General features: G+C 53.2%; 6 non-coding genes across 6 annotated transcripts; 3 read left to right on the top strand and 3 right to left on the bottom strand.

Annotated features, from left to right (window-relative positions):
• The first annotated feature begins 2,708 nt into the window (after positions 1–2,708).
• Positions 2,709–2,781, top strand: TRNAM-CAU (transfer RNA methionine (anticodon CAU)). The gene has a single exon. It is a non-coding gene; the product is annotated as a tRNA-Met (tRNA).
• A 2,102-nt stretch (positions 2,782–4,883) lies between these two features.
• TRNAK-UUU (transfer RNA lysine (anticodon UUU)) lies at positions 4,884–4,956 on the bottom strand. Its single transcript has one exon. It is a non-coding gene; the product is annotated as a tRNA-Lys (tRNA).
• A 1,828-nt stretch (positions 4,957–6,784) lies between these two features.
• TRNAM-CAU (transfer RNA methionine (anticodon CAU)) lies at positions 6,785–6,857 on the bottom strand. The gene has a single exon. It is a non-coding gene; the product is annotated as a tRNA-Met (tRNA).
• A 436-nt stretch (positions 6,858–7,293) lies between these two features.
• Positions 7,294–7,375, top strand: TRNAL-AAG (transfer RNA leucine (anticodon AAG)). Its single transcript has one exon. It is a non-coding gene; the product is annotated as a tRNA-Leu (tRNA).
• A 3,693-nt stretch (positions 7,376–11,068) lies between these two features.
• On the top strand, positions 11,069–11,140 carry TRNAQ-CUG (transfer RNA glutamine (anticodon CUG)). The gene has a single exon. It is a non-coding gene; the product is annotated as a tRNA-Gln (tRNA).
• A 301-nt stretch (positions 11,141–11,441) lies between these two features.
• On the bottom strand, positions 11,442–11,547 carry TRNAL-CAA (transfer RNA leucine (anticodon CAA)). The gene is made up of 2 exons: positions 11,510–11,547; positions 11,442–11,487 (listed from the first exon to the last, which is right to left on the bottom strand). It is a non-coding gene; the product is annotated as a tRNA-Leu (tRNA).
• Positions 11,548–21,772: the final 10,225 nt, after the last annotated feature.

Here is a 21,772-nt window from a genome sequence, read left to right as displayed (position 1 = left end):
CTTGTGGACTCAGTGTCCCTGTGCAGGTCCACACCTCCTCCTCCCCCGTGGGGGGTTCCAGATCCTCTTCTCTAGTGAGGTTCTCCCTGTTTTGATTACCTGACTCATCCAGTTGTACCTGCTTTTTCATTTTAGAGCTTTTCAGCGATGTCTGGGTCGCACTGGGGCTCATACGGCAATCATTCTCGTTTTCATTACCAGATCTCTTAGAAAATGTGGTCACACTATTCACAGTCTTAAAAATCACACTAGCGTGAGAATGAACAAGTCACTGGGTGAAAGGCACAGCCCTGGGGCACTAGCCTGGCCTGGGGACCGATGGTGGCTGCACCTGTGCTGAGCACAGCAGAGGGTACAGACTTGCCTGGTCGCTGTGTTGCACGCCTGAAACGAGCACCTGTGTGTGTCAACTATGCTTCAATTGAAAGTACTTAAACTGCAGAATTTGATTCAAAGCACGCGAGTTAAGCTACAGGCAGAACACAGCTGCTCCAAAAATGCTCACTTGGCATATTGAAGTCATTCAGAGGGCGTGTCTCTAGAATCCCAAACTACAGCTTGCAGACGGGCAGGGGGACAAGGACTCAGGAGCAGGAGTCGGAGGGACGACAGGTGCGGGGGTGGGACAGGGACTCAGGTGCGGGAGTCAGACGGACGATGGGATGGGGGGGAGGGGGACAGGGACTCAGGTGCGGGAGTCGGACAGACGACAGGGGCGGGGGGGGGGACTGGGACTTAGGTGCGGGAGTCGGACGGACTACGGGGGGGGGGGACAGGCACTCAGGTGCGGGAGTCAGACGGACGATGGGATGCGGGGGGGGGGGACAGGCACTCAGGTGCGGGAGTCGGACGGACGACAGGGGCGGGGGGGGGACAGGCACTCAGGTGCGGGAGTCGGACGGACGACAGGTGCGGGGGTGGGACAGGGACTCAGGTGCGGGAGTCGGACGGACGACAGGTGCGGGGGTGGGACAGGGACTCAGGTGCGGGAGTCGGACGGACGACAGGTGCGGGGGTGGGACAGGGACTCAGGTGCGGGAGTCGGACAGACGACAGGGGCGGGGGGGGGGACTGGGACTTAGGTGCGGGAGTCGGACGGACTACGGGGGGGGGACAGGCACTCAGGTGCGGGAGTCAGACGGACGATGGGATGGGGGGGAGGGGGACAGGGACTCAGGTGCGGGAGTCGGACAGACGACAGGGGCGGGGGGGGACTGGGACTTAGGTGCGGGAGTCGGACGGACTACGGGGGGGGACAGGCACTCAGGTGCGGGAGTCAGACGGACGATGGGATGCGGGGGGGGGACAGGCACTCAGGTGCGAGAGTCGGACGGACGACAGGGGCGGGGGGGGGACTGGGACTTAGGTGCGGGAGTCGGACGGACTACGGGGGGGGACAGGCACTCAGGTGCGGGAGTCAGACGGACGATGGGATGCGGGGGGGGACAGGGACTCAGGTGCGGGAGTCGGACGGACGACAGGTGCGGGGGTGGGACAGGGACTCAGGTGCGGGAGTCGGACGGACGACAGGTGCGGGGGTGGGACAGGGACTCAGGTGCGGGAGTCGGACGGACGACAGGTGCGGGGGTGGGACAGGGACTCAGGTGCGGGAGTCGGACGGACTACGTGGGGGGGACAGGCACTCAGGAGCGGGAGTCGGACGGACGACAGGTGCGGGGGTGGGACAGGGACTCAGGTGCGGGAGTCGGACGGACGACAGGGGCGAGGGAGGGGACTGGCACTCAGGAGCGGGAGTCGGACAGACGATGGGATGCGGGGGGGGGGGGTGGGACAGGGACTCAGGTGCGGGAGTCGGACGGACGACAGGTGCGGGGGTGGGACAGGGACTCAGGTGCGGGAGTCGGACGGACGACAGGTGCGGGGGTGGGACAGGGACTCAGGTGCGGGAGTCGGACGGACGACAGGTGCGGGGGTGGGACAGGGACTCAGGTGCGGGAGTCGGACGGACGACAGGGGCGAGGGAGGGGACTGGCACTCAGGAGCGGGAGTCGGACAGACGATGGGATGCGGGGGGGGGGGGGTGGGACAGGGACTCAGGTGCGGGAGTCGGACGGACGACAGGTGCGGGGGTGGGACAGGGACTCAGGTGCGGGAGTCGGACGGACGACAGGTGCGGGGGTGGGACAGGGACTCAGGTGCGGGAGTCGGACGGACGACAGGTGCGGGGGTGGGACAGGGACTCAGGTGCGGGAGTCGGACGGACGACAGGGGCGAGGGAGGGGACTGGCACTCAGGAGCGGGAGTCGGACAGACGACGGGGGGGGGGGGGACAGGGACTCAGGAGCGGGAGTCGGACGGACGATGGGATGCGGGGGGGGGGTGGGACAGGGACTCAGGTGCGGGAGTCGGAGGCGCCGCAGCCACCCCTCCCCGGACGCCTCAGCGTCTGGACCGCGCGGCGGGGGGTGGGGGGAGGCCGAGAACGGGCGGGACCTGGGGCTCCTCCTGACACTGGGGGCCGCAGTCGTGTGTGTGCAAGGTGGTCCCGCGCGCGGGCGGGGTCCCCGAGGGAGTTCGGGACAAGCCGGGGCGGGGGGCGCGCGTCCGGGTCCTGGGCCTCGGCCTCCGTGGGCCCGAGGGTTTGGCAGCTCCGGCCGGAGGGCGTTTTCTGCCCGGGGCGGGGGCGGCGCGAAGCTGGGCCACGTGCAATCTGGGTAAAACCGTGCGCCGAGGGCGTCTTGCCACCTGCCTCCTTAGCGCAGTAGGCAGCGCGTCAGTCTCATAATCTGAAGGTCCTGAGTTCGAACCTCAGAGGGGGCAGCTCACTTTTGCGCCCTGGCGGGTGGACCCGGGGTCCCGGGGCCAGAGAGAGGGAAGGGGTCTCAGTTTTCTGGCTCCCGGTCCGTCTACACCCGCCGCGACTTATCCTCACCTCTTCCCAAGAGCCGGATCTTGTGTCCGAGTCCCTCTGATCTCCGTTCTTCCTTGGGGCAGTGGCCTTTACCGGTGCCACTCAGTGTGTTGCAAACAAGATGGGACGAGGAAACGAAAACCTGACGTTCAGTTTTCCCGGCGAGGCCTGTGGCCTCCTCTCACATACACCGCAGGTCCTGGCCGCGGCCTCCGTGTAACCCGGCCCTGACTGCTTTCCCACCTACACGCACCGCGCTGGCCCGTGCTCCACAGACATGCGCGTCCGGCGTTGCCGGGACCAGCCCGCGCGGGGAAGACGCGAGGAAGGGTTCTTCCCCAGGACCTTCAGAGGGAGCGCAGCTCTGTCAATACCTTGATTTTGGACTCTAGCCTCCAAAACGTAATTAATCACTTGATTTCTGCGAATAGAAAATGAAGCTCTAATTGTGTTAAGCCACACAGTTGGTGGTGATTCGAGCCGGCAGCCCTAGAAAATTAACACACCAGGCCTTCTCGGCCTCTGACCTCCCAATACACCAGAGCACCTGTGTTCTTTTCTTCACAGCACTTACTGCTGACCTGCCTCGTCCTTTTATTCAACACGCTTACTATCACCCACCCATGCCCTTACCCTGTACACTCCACGAGGGTCCTCCCGATGTGTTTTGTCCACTCCCGTAGCTCCGGTGCGTATACCTCACTACCTGACCATGAGCCCTCCTCAAATAAATCCATGAGTTAATTAGCATTTGAACTCTTTCTGTCTTCCTTCCGTATTCCCTATCAGTCTCTTACTCCAGGCAATCAACATCTCAAGTTTGGATCTTTGCAATACTGCCCACAGGGGACACACCTACTGAAATCCAACACCTCTCTGGCTTAGCGCTGGGAAAAGACAGGGCAAGACTTGGATTGTTCCCGCAAAACGTCTGGGCCTCCGAGACTTTGCATGTTGGGAGAGCTCTCTCAACAGGCCGCCGGGATGCAGACTCAACACGGCACATCTCAGTGTCTTCAGGCCCCTCAGCCTCTGGTTCCAGAAGCCTGTATCCCCACAGCCTAACGGATGCACTTAAAGATTTGGGAGACACCAGAGGGCTGGATGGGTTGGATCTTTAGGCAGTTCCTTAGAGAACGATCCTTCCTGGTGCCATCGCTGTTCAGAATCTGTTCCTCTCCTTTGCAGACACAGAAACCATGTTACTTCACCCCAGAGTTTTTCAGGCCTGGAGGACAGACGCACTGTAACCAAATGTCAGAGACATTCCAAGCCAGGGTGTGAACGTATTTCAGCCACATTCGTAGTCGATTAGCATATTCTCATCTATGTAAAGCAGACTGCAGTGGAAATCAAGTACATTGGAACATTGCTCCAAGCATCAGCGATACAAATCAAATATCAATGACTACGATATCAGGCAATGATGGTCTTGGCCCATGTGGTTGGCCCCAGGGCAGACATGGAAACCCTGAGTTCTGATCATAGCATGCTATTTTCTTAAGCAAGTTTACAATATTACGACACCTTTACAGAATAGTGTACAATACAAGGCTACATGAGAGTTCTGTTTAATTTGTATCCTTGTTACCCTTACTGAACTTGAACTGAATATCCAAAAACCTTCCTCAGCCCTTCACTTACAAACCAACTCTTAAAGACACCTGTGCCTCACTCAGGAATCCTACAAACAGCCAACCACATCCTTTACAAAGTGGGTGTAGTAACTACTCCAGCTTTTTTTTTTTTTTTCACTTAAATGAGACTAATAGGCAAAGATTATGATCCTGGTGCTATGTTCACGTTCGTTCCATTCACAAAGATCTCAACCAGCTGTCTACATTAGTACAAATCCCAGGTATTCCCACTATCTTTACTTTCTATGGGAGTAATTTATCCATTTTGTTAGCTGAAAGATTTGACCCTTGGGGGTGTTGCAACCTACCTAATCTGTCCCTGTTTCTGCACAAAACAACACCTTCACAAAGGTAGGGCCTGACACCAGCAGACACGCCCGAACAGGGACTTGAACCCTGGACCCTCAGATTAAAAGTCTGATGCTCTACCGACTGAGCTACTCGGGCCCCTGCTGCAAGGTGTTTCCTCCATGTCCTAGTGTGAAATAAGTGTTTTGTCCAGAGTGCAAATGTCTTCCTTTTTGTTCATTCATTTATTTATTATTTCTAGCCCTTCCCTTTAAATTCTGTCCATGTTCCTTTTCCTTATTCCCAACCCTATCTTCACTCCTTTGAACATGGCTCCAGGCTATTTGTGGCCCCAGGTCACTGGAGAAAAGTAACTTACCAATCATCCACCAAAGACTGTCCTGTGGCTCATTTCTAGGTATGTGTTTATTCATGCCACCACTTAAAGCAGATTTGCCGTGGTCTTCACAACTTCACTATGATAACATAAAGTGGAAAATGTTAATGGACTTGAATTAGAATAAAGGAATAGAAGCAGAATATTAAGAAAAAAAGTATGCTCACTGTACATAGAGCCCCCCACCCTACCCACATCTCCAGTTCAGCCGACGGTAAAGGGACGGCACCTTTTCAAGGGGTAAGAGGACACTTCTCCCGGGGAAGTGTTGTCTAAACAGAGAATCGGAGGGTTGGTATAAGACGCTGGACAAAAATGTGGCTCCCGCATCCCAGGAAGAGGGAAGAGCACAGCACCTTCAAAGAACTGAAAGCAGACCTGAGGTGCTGGCAGGCAGGGCGGGTAGATGGTGGGGGAAGAAGGCAGGGACACACCCGAGAGGACGGGTCCTGAGGTTATGGCAGGAGTGTAGACTGGAGACCTCACCCCTGCAGCAATGCCTAGGTACTGGGCATTTCAAGCAGGGAGAAACAACCTGATCAGAGATGATCCTGGAAAGCGTATGCTGGCTTCACATAAAGAATGGGCCAGAAGGGGGCCAGAGGTGATGGGGACCCACAGAGGCCGTGCAGATTTGGCCTGGTGGCTCTGAGGCAGTAGCAGAACGGTGCAGAGCACGTCCTAGGCCCAGGACTCCAACATGTTGTTCACCTGACTGCATTGAGGTCTCCTGGCAAAGGGGTGGGACCTGTGGGAAGGGCAGAGGCCCAGCCCCAACATCACAGCACAGAGAGCACAAGGATGGGCTTGAAAGCTGAGAGGGAATGGATTCACAGGGAAGGAAGGACACAGCTTTGCCTGGCACATAGTAGGCCCTCAGTAAACACCTGTTGAATATTTCCTACACAATAGGCTGAGAGGCTAAGGGTAAGATACTAAATTTCAATCGTGTTCATTTTGGTGTGAGTTGGGTGCTTATCTTGACTCTCGAAATATCACTTCAGTGTGTTCGCTTCTTGTCTCTCTGTGGGTGACTTAGAGTCCAGTAAACGTAAAAGAGCAGGAGAAGGGGACAATGTGGTGAGACTGGGGGCGGAGTGGGTACGGATTCCCTGTCTTGTGGGATGTCCCTGGTGACCTAAGCAATTCCAGAAGAATGGTGAGAGAGGACCAATCGGTAATTAATAACAAAGGATTGCACCCCACGGTACACCCCCCCCCCCAACGGCCCTCCCTCCACGCCTCCTCTCTGGGCCCCAGAGCCAGTAGGTTTCTTGACCCTGGTGTTTTTGTAACAAAAACAATTGCCAAGCCTATCTGAAAGGCATTTAAATAATGTCCTGGCTGTGTCTGAAATTGGTATAAAAAACAACCGTTAGAATTTTGGAGCATTTGGTTCTCGGTGGAAAGTCACTATTTGTAACTGAGCGTCACGTGGCCCCGTTACACAGCAGTGAATTGTCCGTCAGTCTTACCAGGCGATTCCCGCGGTTGAAAAAGCACACTTGTGGGAGAAAGAGATGGAGAAGGAAGGCAGACTCGTCCCCCACCCCATCCCCCGCATTGTCGTGGGGTCGGGGAAAAAAGACGTGCCCCCTCTGAGGTTCGAACTCAGGACCTTCAGATTATGAGACTGACGCGCTGCCTACTGCGCTAAGGAGGCGCCTGCTCTCGCGTCTTGCGCACACTCCTACAAACACACCGCAGGACCCAGCTCCTGGGCGGGTCGGGGTCGCGGCTGCGCAGGACAGGGAGGGGCGGGGGTCACGCTGCGGCCGCCCCGGGGCACCTCGTCCGGGCGCGATCGGGGCTTGCGCTCCTTCCTTGGCTGCTGCTGCTGCTGCTGCTGCTGCTGCTACTCCGCAGCGGTTCCGGGGCCGGACCCGGACGGCGGGACTTGCTCGCTCCTGAGGCCGGGGGGCTCACTCTCTGCCGGCGCCTGGCTCCCGCGCGGGTGAAGATCGGACAACGCCAGGAAGGCGAGTGCGCGGGTCGAGCGCGCGACCTGGGGCGGACGGAGGGGGCGAGGGGCACGCGGGAGGGCGGGACCTGCGCGACCTTGAGGTCGGGGAAGCGCGGGCAGCCCGAGCCCTCAGGGCGGTAGCGTGGCCGAGCGGTCTAAGGCGCTGGATTAAGGCTCCAGTCTCTTCGGGGGCGTGGGTTCGAATCCCACCGCTGCCAGGATGCTTTTACTGCTCTGTCCACGTACCTGCCCGCTCCTTCACTCCCCGCTCTCGCCAGAGTCCCCCAACAGGGCATCGGCCCCCAGTCCATGATGACAGTGAGCGAGCCGCACGTCGGCTGTGCGGGCTGATGACCCCCCGATCTCGAGTACCCAACGTGTGGCACACCTCCACTTTACTGCTTTATTTTAGAAATACTCGGGCACCTTCTTCGTGCGTTGCGTCCTCGCGGGGGCTCCCTCCGCTCCTGCGCGGTCCACTTGCTTCTGCCCTCAAGGTCTCGGCTTGGAAGGCGCTTTCCCCAGGAAGCCTTCCTTGATCTGTCCCTCCAGAATTCCAGCCAGTCAATGAAGGCACGTGAGGAACGGGAGTGAGGTTCCCTGCGCCGGTGCCTAGGAGGGGGACAAGCATTAGACACTTAATGGCCCCTGGATGACACAACTTCCGCAGAGAATGAGCTGAGTGACATCCTAGATCTGCTATCAGGACAAAGAATGTAATCGAACATTCGACCGCACAAGGTACAGGGAAGGACGCGATTCCAACCTTTCAGGGGCTCACAGTGTCAGAGGAGAGACAAGGTGGGGAGGGACTTGTTAGAGTGAGTGCTTATGTGTCTCATGAATCGAATAAGCGGATTCATGAATTTATGAATGAACTTTTAAAACCCCAATGTGGTAAACACAGTAAAGGAGCAACGCAGCGCGCTGGGGAGGATGCAGCAGGCCCGGGCGTGGCCAGCCTTTCCGCGGCCGGCTTCCCTCATTTGCGCCTGGCGTCTGGTGGCCCACTCCCGTGGGCACGCCCGGGGCTCTTGGTGGCACACTGTGGGCACTTGGTGGCCCACTCCTGTGCGCACGCCCCAGGCACGCTCCGCTGTCGCTCAGTCGGTCTCTTGGTATTTACCAGAACTTTTGGGAACTTTTGTGTAGTTGTCTGCTTTTCCTCATGTGTCATAAGCTTCGTCAGATACACAACCACATTTCTCTTGCTTCCCCATGTCATGAAAACTAGGTACATGTTTGTGTTAAATTCCAATGAATAAATATATGAAAGAATAACTTGCTAATTTGTGAGGAGAGCAGGGTTTACAGAGCTGAGGACCCAGCTCTGGTAGGGCCATGTGTCCCGAAGGCCCGTTTCTACAGGACACCCCCGGTGAACTGGGTTGAGAGCGGCTGATTACACCACACTGACCTGATCCTTGGGGGTTCGCTCTGCTACCAGGTAACTGCAAGCCACTTGTTTAGGTCACCAGGGACCAGCTTGTTTCTGGACTGTGGGGCCCAATCATCTCTCCCCTTCCCCAGGTAGCTCCCCCTCTGTGTCTTCATTTGTTTGCATCTGCCCTGCAGTATTTGTTAGCCATGCACGGGCAATCCAAGGAAAGGGTGCAGCCTTGTAATTCCACACTCAAAAATAAACCAACCCCTTGCCTTCTTTTCCAGGTCTTACCCACTGTCCTTTCCTAGGGAATAAATGTGCTAAGGTTGAAAAACCAGTCATTCCTACCCCTCCCCTTGCCTATCCTCAGAATATTCTGGCATCCTTTTAAAACCAGTGGACACTTTCTTTTTCTTTAAGAAATAAGGATGTAGCTCATCCAAAAAATAAAAACAAATAAATAAATACAGGATGCCCCCTGAGCTGGGAAAAAAAGACGGGAATTATTGGATCTAAGTTAGCTTAGACCATCTTTTAAAGACAGGGGACTCATGAAGAGGGAGAGTTATATGTGTGGACACTTACAAGAACTTTACAGTCACCTGGCCAAAAGTCCTTGGGTTTCACTGCTTCTCTCTACGCCGTATTTAATAAGCAGCTATTTTGTGACAGGCGCCTTGCTTGGCTGGAGATCGAGCAACAGGATGAATTACAGAAAATGACTCAGCGATTCCTTAGCAACTCAGCCTTGGGAGACTACCAGAGGCACATTGAGAACATGACCAATACTTAATATTTAGGTTGAGTAAAGAGTAATTTGTACCTGAATATTTCATGCTGTATATATGATCTCTTTGTTATGTGTTGTTCTTACAGTTACTAGGTAAATAATCATGGTATCTTAACAAAGTTCAGATTTTGAAAAATAAGTGAGTATGTCTAGCACGATCATGTCCTTCCTGTATTGGTCACCAACACCTGAGGACGCCTATGTAGGGGTCCACATGAACACTGGAGTGTCCACTGGGAGCCGTGACCTGGCCGGCACAAAAAACAAGCAAAACCAAACCAAATATGCATCAGTCATCCCCTTTAGGCTTGTCAGATTTAGCCTATGGAGGAATGGGAAAGGAAACCCTCCCGAAAGTCTAACCCTGGGCTATCCCTCTGAGCAGTCATGCTCGCATCCTTTCGTCTACACCTTCAAGCAACAAGAATTGATGAGACTTCTATGCCCTACCAGACTTGGGGCATCAAAGAGGAACGAGACCGGGTCCGACACTTAAGACATTTTGCAGTGGGAGGACACATGTTCAAATTCTGAGCCCATGATTACAGCTGAGCAGGGAGGTGCCAAGAAAGTCTAAGGTTGCTCCAAAGGCCTTGGCAGGTATTTTGAATAAATAACTGAGGCTATAGAAAGGAGATGTTATATTTTTCTTTTCTCCCTTTTGAACTGTGAGATGAAAATCCAATTTATTTTTGCATGGATCAGAAATGAAGGCAAACTCAAAACCACCAGAAGTAAGAATATCCTTAGGACTCCATGCTTCCCCTGACATCGAGGGTAAGAAACCTGGGGGTTCGGCCCAGTGGAAGGTCAGTGCAAGCCCCCTCCCACCACCTGCCCCCCATCTGCCTCTCTTGTATTTGGCTTTTCCATCGCCTTCAGGCTGGAAAGTGTAGGAATTTTTCCATCCGCCAGAAAATGCCTTCATAAATTTAAGAAAGAAAGAAAGAAAGAAAGAAAGAAAGAAAGAAAGAAAGAAAGAAAGAAAGAAATTAGGAGGAAGAGGCAGAGCTTTTGTTTAAAGTGGTGCTTGATTCCTCAAAAAACTACCCTAGACCCAGCAATAGCACCACTAGGTATTTATCCTAAGGATACAGGAGTGCTGATTTGAAGGGGCACATACAGACACCCCAATGTTTATAGCAGCACCATCAACAATAGCCAAAGTATGGAAAGAGTCCAAATGTCCATCAACTGATGAATGAATAAAGAAGACGTGGTTTATATATACAATGAAATACTAGTTGGCAATGAGAAAGAATGAAATCCTGCCATTTGCAGCAACGTGGATGGAACTGGAGGGCATTATGCTTAGTGAAATAAGTCAGGCAGAGAAAGACAGATATCATATGTTTTCATTCATATGTGAAATTTAAGAAACAAAACAGAAGAACATGGGGGAAGGGAAGGAAAAATAAGATAAAAACAGAGAGGGAGACCAACCATAAGAGACTCCTAAAAACAGAGAACAAACTAGGGTTACTGGAGAGGACGTGGGGGGAGGGGCTAGATGGGTGATGGGCATTAAGGAGGACACCTGTTGGGATGAGCACTAGGTGTGTATGTAAGGGATGAATTCCTGGGTTCTACTCATAAACTCTACGCTGGGTGCTAAGTAACTAGGATTTAAATCAAAACAAACAAAACTGGTGAAACGGTGTCTCGTTTTCAATCGTTAGGACAAGGCCACAGGAGGAAGGTCTCAGATGGATGGTGCACAAGGCCTTTTTCACGTGGGGTTCCATGGTGTAATGGTTAGCACTCTGGACTCTGAATCCAGCGATCCGAGTTCAAATCTCGGTGGAACCTTCCTATTTCCGGTCCTTTTACATGACTTCACTCCCAGGCCTGGACTTTTGCGTTGCTGCGTGGCCAGCCCAGGCACTCAGGGAAGGCCGTGCCCACCGAACAAAAAGCACGCCGAGGGCAGCGAGGTCGCGGGGACAGTAACCAGCACTGGGGAGTGGGTAAGGGGGTGGGCGGGAATGGGGGAAGTGGATGGGGGGGAGGGGAGAAGAGGAGAGGGGATTGTAAGCGGACAGACTTCACGGGCCGCAGAAGGAAAGCACAGCTCAAACCGAGGACAAAAACGGGAAAAAAAAAAAGCATGTGTCAGAAGTGGGATTCGAACCCACGCCTCCACACGGAGACCAGAACCCTCGAACCGAGGAAGCGAAGCTTGAGTCTGGCGCCTTAGACCACTCGGCCATCCTGACACCCGGGGGTGCGCTCTGCGCGCGAACAGACTCTTTCGTCGTCTCCAGCGCGCGCCCCGTGCGCGCCCCCGGGGTTCAGTGCCCTGTGGGGTGGGTCCCTGGAGGCGAGGAGCTGCGCCCCTTCCTCGGCGGGTCGGAAGCTCCGAGCTCCGGTGCTTTGCTCCCCGCCGAGGCTGCGATTGGGGTCCCTCCCCGCGCTCTGCCCTCCCTGCCCCGCGGGTACCCCAGGGCGCAGGACGCTGGCACCCGGAACGACCCCAACTGGCCCTGGAGAAGCCGTTCGTCTACCAGCAGCGCAGAACGGGCGGAGCTCAGCGCGGGCGGGCGAGCGGGTGTAGACCCGGGGAGAACGGCGGCGGTCGGGGTAGACTGGAGCGGGGAGGGGCGGGGCGGGGCGGGGAAGGTCCAGAACTGCCGGTGGCTTCGCGCGCGGACGCGGGAACCCGGCGCGGCAAGGAGGAGACGCGCCGCTGGGCTCTGGCGCCCCCTGCCCGCAGATCCCAGAGCCCGGGGACAATCCTGTTCTCCCAGAGCCCCGGGGACTTCCCTGTCCTCTCGGGGCCCCGGGGATGGTCCAGTTCTCCCAGAACCCGGGGGACGGTCCTGTCCTCCCATAGTCCCGGGGACAGTCCTGTGCTCCCAGAACCCCGGGGACTTCCCTGTCCTCTCGGAGCCCTGGGGACGGTCCTGTCCTCCCAGAGCCCCGGGGACTGTCCTGTCCTCTCGGGGCCCCGGGGATGGTCCAGTTCTCCCAGAACCCGGGGGACGGTCCTGTCCTCCCATAGTCCCGGGGACAGTCCTGTCCTCCCAGAACCCCGGGGACTTCCCTGTCCTCTCGGGGCCCCGGGAATGGTCCAGTTCTCCCAGAACCCCGGGGACGGTCCTGTCCTCCCATAGCCCCGGGGACAGTCCTGTCCTCTCGGAGCCCTGGGGACGGTCCTGTCCTCCCAGAGCCCCGGGGACTTCCCTGTCCTCTCGGGGCCCCGGGGATGGTCCAGTTCTCCCAGAACCCGGGGGACGGTCCTGTCCTCCCATAGTCCCGGGGACAGTCCTGTCCTCCCAGAACCCCGGGGACTTCCCTGTCCTCTCGGAGCCCTGGGGACGGTCCTGTCCTCCCAGAACCCCGGGGACTGTCCTGTCCTCCCATAGCCCCGGGGACAGTCCTGTCCTCCCAGAACCCGGGGACTTCCCTGTCCTCTCGGGGCCCCGGGGATGGTCCAGTTCTCCCAGAACCCGGGGGACGGTCCTGTCCTCCCATAGTCCCGGGGACAATCCTGTTCTCCCAGAGCCCCGGGGACTTCCCTGTCCTCTCGGGGCCCCGGGGATGGTCCTGTCCTCCCAGAACCCCGGGGACAGTCCTGTCCTCTCGGAGCCCTGGGGACGGTCCTGTCCTCCCAGAGCCCCGGGGACTTCCCTGTCCTCTCGGGGCCCCGGGGATGGTCCTGTCCTCCCAGAACCCGGGGGACAGTCCTGTCCTCCCATAGCCCCGGGGACAGTCCTGTCCTCCCAGAACCCTGGGGACTGTCCTGTCCTCCCAGAGCCCTGGGGGATGGTCCTCCCGGAGCCCCGAGGACTGTTCTCCTGAAGCCTGGGGACTTTCCTGTCTTCCCACAGTCCCCGGGGATGGTCCTCCCAGAGCCGCGAGGACAGTCCTCTCGGGGCCGCGGGGACGATCCTCCCAAAGCCTGGGGACTGTCCTTCCAGAGCCCCGGGGACTGTCCTCTGCGTCCGCCTGGGGCCGGGGCTGGGCTGGGCTGTGCTGGAATCACGGAACAGACCCAGACCCTTGACCCTCGGAGGCCCCGCACCCACACGGCCAGGTCCCCACATCAACCCTCTCCACCCCAGGGATTCCGCAGCTGGGCTCGTAGTCCTCACTTCAAACAGGAACCATCAGATGTCTGTGAAAATATTTCTGGAATAAAGACAAAACCAACAGGCAGGAGGTGGGACGAGAAGTAAGGCGAAAGAAACACCTTCGGGAAACTGGATTTTAAAACCGCAACTAAGTCCCGAGTGACGTAGGAAACAACATTCATGAAACACAGCGAGAAGGGGAGGCGGGAAAAAATTTAGTGCAGTGATTTCAAAGCAAGGTTGTGGAAAGCCCTGGAAGAGTGTGGTGCACGTGGAAAGCAGGAGAGGCTCCAGAGGGAAGTAAAAGTGTGTCTGCCAGCAGGTGTCAAAACCCTGGGTTGCTGAGGGAGGAAAGGAAAAGATGAAGGGAAGCAGATAAAAAGGAAACACAAGGTTCTTTTCCAGAACGGAAGACTGAAATCTGAGATAGAAAGGGACGCCCGAATGGCCTGGGTCCGGCGAGAGGAGAGCCCACAGCACAGAGCAGCATCACTAAGTACAGCAGCGTCCTCCTGTCCCACCACCGCCGGGCCTGGGCGGTGGCTGGACGTCACCCCCTGACGCCTTCACTATCACTGCTCTCACCGGCAGCCACAAAGGGGCTGAGGGGCTGGAAACCATACACTGAGGCAGGAGACTTTTAAATTTGGGGGGGAAAGTCTGAGGACACTTCTTGGCTTGTAACCCTTTGGTCTCTTGCCTGGCTCCCTAAAATCCCTCTCTTTTCAAAACTGTTAAGTTGTCTCTACTGTATTATCTGCCTACAAAATAACAGATGCTTGCAGGCAAAATGAAACACACATCGCAGAAAAATGGAAGTTAGAAAGCAGACATCGGTCAGCATCTATGCCTCCTTCCAGTCCTGCTGACACGTCACACCCTTATTAATTGGGGTTAAATTTCCCTACGGATTTCTTTAGTGTGTGCACGTGTGCGCTATTGTCTTATAAAAAGTTAATTCATTCCACACAATGTACCACAACTTCTTTCTAACATAGCAACTACCAGGGATGTCTTTCCACGTCGGTACACACATGCTTTTTAACGACACAATAACATCGAGCATGCACCGTAATTTTTAAACTAATACATTTTTGATGATTTTTTTCTGTGCTGCTTTCTTTTTAACTATTTTGGTTCTCCCTTTGTCACTAGACAAAAAAAAAAAAAACACAAACAAACAAGCTAGATTTGAGTAGTAAAATAAACCTGAAAATAGCAAGATAAATGCTGTCTTAGAATGGAAGTGTTCAGACTCTGAGGAATGCACAAACTGTTATCTCCGAATGAAATATCTCAGGCTTCTTTTACTGTTAGAAGAGATTCCAGAGCCTGTTTGTAAATGGACCAGTATCTCTCAAAATCAAAGTGTAAATTTCTGGAACAAAACTCACTCCTTTATTCAGGCAAAACCATCACTGAAGTTTGAAGTTTAGAATAGAAGACCCATTTCTCTGTGCTGAAAGGGTGCTTGACATCCTTGAGAATTCATTCGTGTCCTTAATACAACTTTTTTTAATTTGCTTTGGATAAGGAAGGTGTGCACGTGGTACAAAACTCAAAAGCTACGGAGGACTTTTCACCCCAACGCAGAAATGCCCCCAGATTCCTGGGAGTCTGATCACTTCTCTGCAGGGATTTTTGTGGGCCTGGCCAGCCCCCCACCGTGCTGTTTGCACCCCTCCTGGCCCCTCTACATCAGCATGAGGGCAAAGGACAGAAGGCGAAGAGGGCCGTTCCTCGTGTGTCACTTTTACACGCTGCCCTGAAGTGCTCACCCAAGACGAGTGGTGGCAGTGCAGTACCGGACTTGAGACACTTGGAATATTTCTGTTTTCCTCATCTTGTGTTCACGGTCGTTGTGCAGTAAGGAATCTGGCCTCACCTAAGGAGAGGTCTGGCCCTCATCTTCTCCTGGAAGTAAGCTGTAAACATATGAGGTTCCCCTAGGGACAGCAGCCCCTGTGGTCCCTGTGGGCCCCTCCCAGCACCTGCGACAGACAGACAGACAGACAGCGTGTGCCGCCCAGACTCAGCCCATGGCCCACACACTCCTTGGGTTCTCTGCACAGGCACTCCTGGCTTCGGAATGCGGGAAGGTGTTGGAAAATGAAGACACAAGGACAAGACAGGCCCAGGGAGGGTTTGGCCGCAGCCATGTTTCACGTGCTATTTGGAGTGACTTCAGAGAGATGGGTGAAAGGCAAGAGGTTTCATAAAACTCTGAAATCGGGTCACAGACCTTGCTAACTCAGGGCTGGTGACAGAAACTGTCAACAGCCATTTTCACCTTCCTCCTTCTTTGCCTGGGAACCCAGATGTTTATGTTGCGTCAGCAAATGTGCCCAGGAAACACTGCACGTCCCAGCCTCCTTTTGCAAGTGCCCAAGACATTTCAGTGAAAGTTGCTGTGGAGAAGAGCATTGGGAGTAGGATCCTCGAAGACCCTGTGATGATTTGTCTCAGTTTATCTGGGATGATGTGATGCGGTGTTGGGGTCTGGGAGCAAATAGTCAAGAAAGAATCGTGAGCCATTTTCGGTACAAAAAGGTGGTTTCAAGAAAGCACGAGGACAGGACCCGTGGGCGGTTGGGGGGTTGTGAGGAGTGACAGGTTACATACCCTCAGGTTGGGAGGGGGTCAGGGACAGCGTAAGTCTGTAAGGAATTTGGGAGCAAGGTTCCCAGGGCCTTGAGGGGCTAGCTGCTGTTAGGTCACTGACTACAGTGGAGCGAAACCTGGGTCCTGAGACCCTCCCGCTGTGTATCAGCGGCCATAAGCCTGGAGGATGATTGCAGGCATGTACCTTGGGGGGGGGGGGTGGAGGTAAAGGAGGTTCGCAGAGGGATTTTATACGGCAAAGTGGATGTTGGCTGATGTCCAGCTAAGGTTGCCTTTTGCCTCCAGCAAAGTAGGAACCTGGGGGCCGCTGAGCTTCCAGAGGAATGTGGCTGTTCCAAGTACTTGCCGATGGGCTGCAATTGTGAGGAAGTTTAATTTTTCTGCACGTCTTTTGCCTTTGTTCTCCACATCCTGGGACACTTCCTATTTGAATAATGCTTTGTGCAGGTTTTTGTGTGAATGTAAGTTTTCATTTCTCTGAGATAAATTCGCAATAACAGACACATTTGAGACTCAAACTGTAGCAGCCATTTGGTTCCCTCATAGGGGAGGCGCCCCCTGACTGCTCCGTATAAACTAACACCCCCATCACTGCTCCCTCCGTATCCTGACTCCTTTTTCATGGCATCTTCCACACGCTGCATTTATTTCTTGGTTTGCTTTTTGTCCATCTTTCTTGCTAGAAGGCAACTCTGAGCACAGAACTTTATTTTGTTCCCTGCAGTATCCTGGAGTCTGGAAGACAGTCAGGCACATCCTGGCCACTCAACAAATATTTGTTGAATGAATGAATGAATGAATGAGTGAATGAATGAATGAATCCCAGACATCTTTCCATATTCGTGTACTAAGATGTAATTCATTCCTTTGGGTACCTACATAGTATTCCATGGCGGGTGTGCATTCAGTGTTTTCCGTCAACCCATCCCCTCACGAAGCCTATTTATGTCGGTTCCAACGTTTTACAAACCCAAACAATGTTCGAATTACAGTCCTTATACAATCCATCATCTCTGTGCAGAGGGGGCAGAAGTGGACTGGATAGTTCAAAGAGTATGTGTATTAAGATTTTTTTAGCCATTGCCAAATTGTTCTCAACAATGTTCTCCCAGCTTACACCCCGCGTGGTCCTAGAATGCCTCATTCTCACCAATAACCAGTATTGCAGTTTTCTGATCTTTACTAATCTCATAGATACAAAGCATCACATTTTATCTCATTAACTTTGAGTGAGCTGAACTTTTCACATGTTTATTAACCAGTTGTTCTTCTTCCCACACTGTCTTCTCAGCGTTTTCTTTTTGTCTCTTCTTACTTATATTTGTGAAAGTATTTTCTCTCTCAAGGAAATTCATCCTTTGTGTTATTTGCTAAAAGTACTTTTTCCTAATTTTCCTTCATTATTTGACTATTTGCTTGAGAGGAAGGGGAGGGGCAGAAAGGGAGGCAGAATCCCAAGCAGGCTCTGCGCTGTCAGCACAGAGCGCGACCTTGGGACTCAAACCCACAGACTGGAAGGTCATGACCTGAGTTGAGATCAAGAGTCAGACACTTAACTGACCGAGCCACCCGGGGGCCCTGATTGCTCAGCTGTTTAAAGGTACTTTCCTGGGGGCGCCTGGGTGGCTCAGTCGGTTAAGCGTCCGACTTGGCTCAGGTCACGATCTCACGATCTCGCGGTCCGTGAGTTCGAGCCCCTCGTCGGGCTCTGGGCTGATGGCTCAGAGCCTGGAGCCTGCTTCCGACTCTGTGTCTCCCTCTCTCTCTGCCCCTCCCCCGTTCATGCTGTGTCTCTCTCTGTCTCAAAAATAAATAAACGTTAAAAAAATAAATAAATAAAGGTACTTTCCTGTACAGAAGTCAGTCGATTTTTACTTTTATGTAACCAAATGTATCCATTTGATGGATGGCTTCTGGGTTTGTGGCCCTACTTAGAAAGACCTTCCTCTAGACAACATTTTTTTAATCTTTTTTTAAAAAAGAGCTTTTATTGATTTGTTTTTTAAAATTTAAATCTTTCACTGATCTCAAATATACTTTGGTGTAAGAAGATGAGATTTTTCCCCCAAACAGGATCATTTGTTGAAGGTAGGACACCAGTCTGAACTTTCCCTTTTATCCAAACTGAACTCTTATTCTGATTTGGGTCCACAGGCCAGCTTCTATTCTGTTCCATTGATCTGGCCATCTATTCCTTAATTATCCTAGCCTTGTGTTTCTCCTGACTGGTCTTTATTTTTATTTTCCAGACTAACTTTGGTGTCACATGCTGAAGGCAGACAAGAGGAGCGGAGGAAGCAGACATACCTTAGGCATCACCAGGCCCTACTCAGTTTGGAGCCCAGAGAAAGAGCAATCCAAGAAGGGAAGGGGTCAACCCTGTCAAATGCCTCAAAACCTGTAAGGTAAAGACTGAGGTGTCCTGTGGGTTTAGCTAATATTAGGAGCTCATATTTAGCAGCTAGATTGAGTAAAGAGAGGAGGTAGGAATTTATTTTAAAATAAAATAGCTTAGGGGCACCCAGGTGGTTCAGTCTAATAAGCATCTGACTCTTGATTTCGTGCTTAGCTCAGGATCTCACAGTTCGTGAGTTTGAGCCCCCACATCTGGCTCTGGGCTGACTGGTCCTCCCCTGCTGTCTCCTGCTTGCGAGCATGCTCTCTCTCTCTCTCTCTCTCTCTCTGTCCCTCTTTCCCTCAAAATAGAGAAAAAAAGAAAAATAAAATTGTTTATTAATAAGAACTGTGTATTATTAGTTAGGGTTGGTTTTAGTTGCATATGCAGACAATCCAAGTAAGTGGCTTAAATAAGACAGTGGCTTTAGCGGACCATGAAGCCTGCTGCTGACACTCTGCAGTGTGCAAGGACCCAGGCTTAGTCGCCTTTCCACTGCACCCTCCTAGTCGGCTTCTGGTGTTCCAGATTGCTTCCTGGTCCAGGACAGCCGCTCAAGCTCCTATCATCTCATGCACATTCCAGGCTGGAAGAAGGAAGGACAAAGGTTAGTCCTAGGGTCACAGTGCAGTTCGTTAGGCTCTAAGGGGAAGCCTGGAGGCCAGCACGGAGGAGGCCATGCCCAGCTGTGGGGAGGGTCAGAAGCCTGTCTGCCGCACTCCCCGAGAAGCCCCAGGTGGCACACCAGGACAGGACGCTCCTGGTCAAATAAGGAAGGGAGCCCCCAAACCCTGCTTCCAAGAATCCCCACCCCAAGCAAGGTTTTCTCCACAGCCTTGTTAACAACTGTCAATAAAAGGCAGAAACCCAACCCCAGGGCGTGCAGCTAACAGGCTTGCACCCTGTGTCCTCTGGCTCTCTCCCTACAGGCAGCTCTCTCCATCCATCCCTGTCTCCGGCTCTCCCAACTCTGTCTTCAATAAACTTTCCTGCTGTGTGGCTCGTCCGCTGTGTTGCCTCTGCCCTTGAATTCTTTCTCCTGGTGAGACCAAGAACCTTTGGTGACATCTTTGGGCGGGGCTGGGTTGAGGCCCCAGGGCCTGGAGTCTTCCCGGTTCACCTGATAACAACATATCCATAACCAGTTGGACAAGGTAACACTGCCTTCAGGAGGTACTTTCGCACTGGCAGCAAAGGGCCCAGGAAGTGTCTTTTATTGAGCATATTGCTATCTGGAATAAAACTGGAAGGTATGAGTGGAGACTGGCTGTAAAATATTATTCTGTTCAGACAGAAAGGCATTTATTAAAATAAATATGTGTACCAGAGCCCCAAACTGGAGACCAGGAGGTCAGTTTCTTCTGCAGAGATATTTTTACAATCTTTAGTTTTCAACATTTAAAAGTCATTAGTTTCGTATAAAACTCTAGATTCCTGCCTTCTCTTGAGCTAAAACTTTGGCAGTATGCTGGGCCCGCATTTTCAATGGCAATCTTTGGTGAGAGAGGAGAGTATCTCCTCTCTTGGAAGGGACATCTGTCCTACAGTTAGTCACTGTCCCCATTTTGCCTATTGGTTCCTGGTCTGGGCTGCCTAGTAAATTCCCCTCTTGCCTCTGGGCGCCTGGGTGGCTCAGTCCATTAGGCCTCTGACTCTTGATTTCAGCTCAGGTCATGGTCTTGTGGTTTATGGGATGGAGCCCCACGTCCGGCTCTGTGCTGAGCATGGGGCCTGCTTAAGATTGTCTCTCTCTGCCCCCCCCCCAACTCACACTCTCTGTCCTTTCTTTCTCTCTCCAAATAAAATAATTTTTTTAAAAGTCTCCCTCTTGCCTCTAATAGGCATGTGTGTTTGAACACTGGTCACTTTACAACGGAATAAATAACAAATTATTTTCAGTCTGATTAGAGCAAGTCGAAATAGAGAGCATAGACAGTCTGGAGAGGACTCTCCTCTTTGAAGTACCTTAGCGTCTGGTATCAGTTTCCTATTTATGAAGTATGTTGGGCTGTGTGAGGGCTAAAGTCACTTCCTACTTTAAAAGTATGCTTGGGGCGCCTGGGTGGCCCAGTCGGTTAAGCGTCCGACTTCAGCCAGGTCACGATCTCGCGGTCCGTGAGTTTGAGCCCCGCGTCGGGCTCTGGGCTGATGGCTCAGAGCCTGGAGCCTGTTTCCCATTCTGTGTCTCCCTCTCTCTCTGCCCCTCCCCCGTTCATGCTCTGTCTCTCTCTCTGTCCCAAAAATAAATAAACGTTGAAAAAAAAAATTTAAAAAGTATGCTTAGGGGGTAAAATGGGGAAACATTGGGCAGGGGGATGAAAAAAGAAAGAAAGAAAAAAGTATGCCCTGCTTTAGAACTTTGATAGAGAGGTGAGGGTTCCATGCAAGGGAGCTGAAGTCTCCGCCTAGAAAACAGCCAAGTGCTCAGAATCTGAGGTTCTTCGTGAACGTGGGAGACTCACGGGGGAAGAGAGCCGTCAGTGTGCTGTTTGCTTAGGTTACACTCTGAGGAGGGGTGGGATCGGTGAGCAGGCCTGCAGAGGGCTGTGGCGGGCACCGCCTAAGCCCTAAGAAGCTGGGTTGGGGTTGTGGCTTCCTGAGAGGACAGTGAAGGTGTTAGTCTGCGGTGGAGGCCAGAGCGCTCCCTGGAACCTGGTGCTCAACGGTGTGGACAATGTCTGGGAGGCAAAAAAAAAAAAAAGGGTAGCTTTGAAGATTTGAGTGAGAACTGACAGAATGAAAGGGGCATTTGGGGGCTTTACTAAGGAGGAGTCCCATCCTGGCAGTGTCAGTAGGGAAATTACTGGAAATGCTCAGTCACCTGGCTACTAACTCACCTTAAAACGCCTGCAATCTGACAGTGTTGAAATAACTTCGGTCAAGGTGTAAAAACGGAAATTAAAATAAAGAGAGGCCTGTAGAGAGAGAAAGCAAGGCGAGACTGTCCGGATTGAATGAAACCAAGAGGATGAGGACAGTAGTGAGGAAACAGCAAAGGAGACCAGGAAATCCCAAGGTGGGCGCACTTGTCCAGTGGTGACCAGGAAGGGGCAGGCTTGCGGGTTTCTAGCCGATTCTGTGCCCGTTGAGCACTTTCGGTGTAATGGATAAACACCCTTATGGCTAAAACACTAAACGGGGTGCGCTCCCTCCTTGTTGGGCTGTCGTGATCATTCCCATTTCTCCGGAGAGGATGCTGAGGCTCTGGCGGTAAACCCGCTTGGGAACAGTGGGAAGGAGCCGAGGGGCATGGGTCTGATTCTGTGTTACAGAAATGTTGCCAGCACACAGGTAAGACTTCTTTTCTGGAAACAAAATTGCGAGGGTTCCGGCTGCTCGCATGCTCCAGTC

The sequence above is a fragment of the Lynx rufus genome, unplaced genomic scaffold (genome assembly GCF_022079265.1).
Source record: "Lynx rufus isolate CCGP_SWC_20201006 ecotype Redwood Valley unplaced genomic scaffold, mLynRuf1.p SCAF_6, whole genome shotgun sequence".
Lineage (NCBI taxonomy): Eukaryota > Metazoa > Chordata > Mammalia > Carnivora > Felidae > Lynx > Lynx rufus.
The sequence above is the reverse complement of the archived record's forward strand: the minus strand, read 5'-3'. Positions and strand labels throughout refer to the sequence as shown.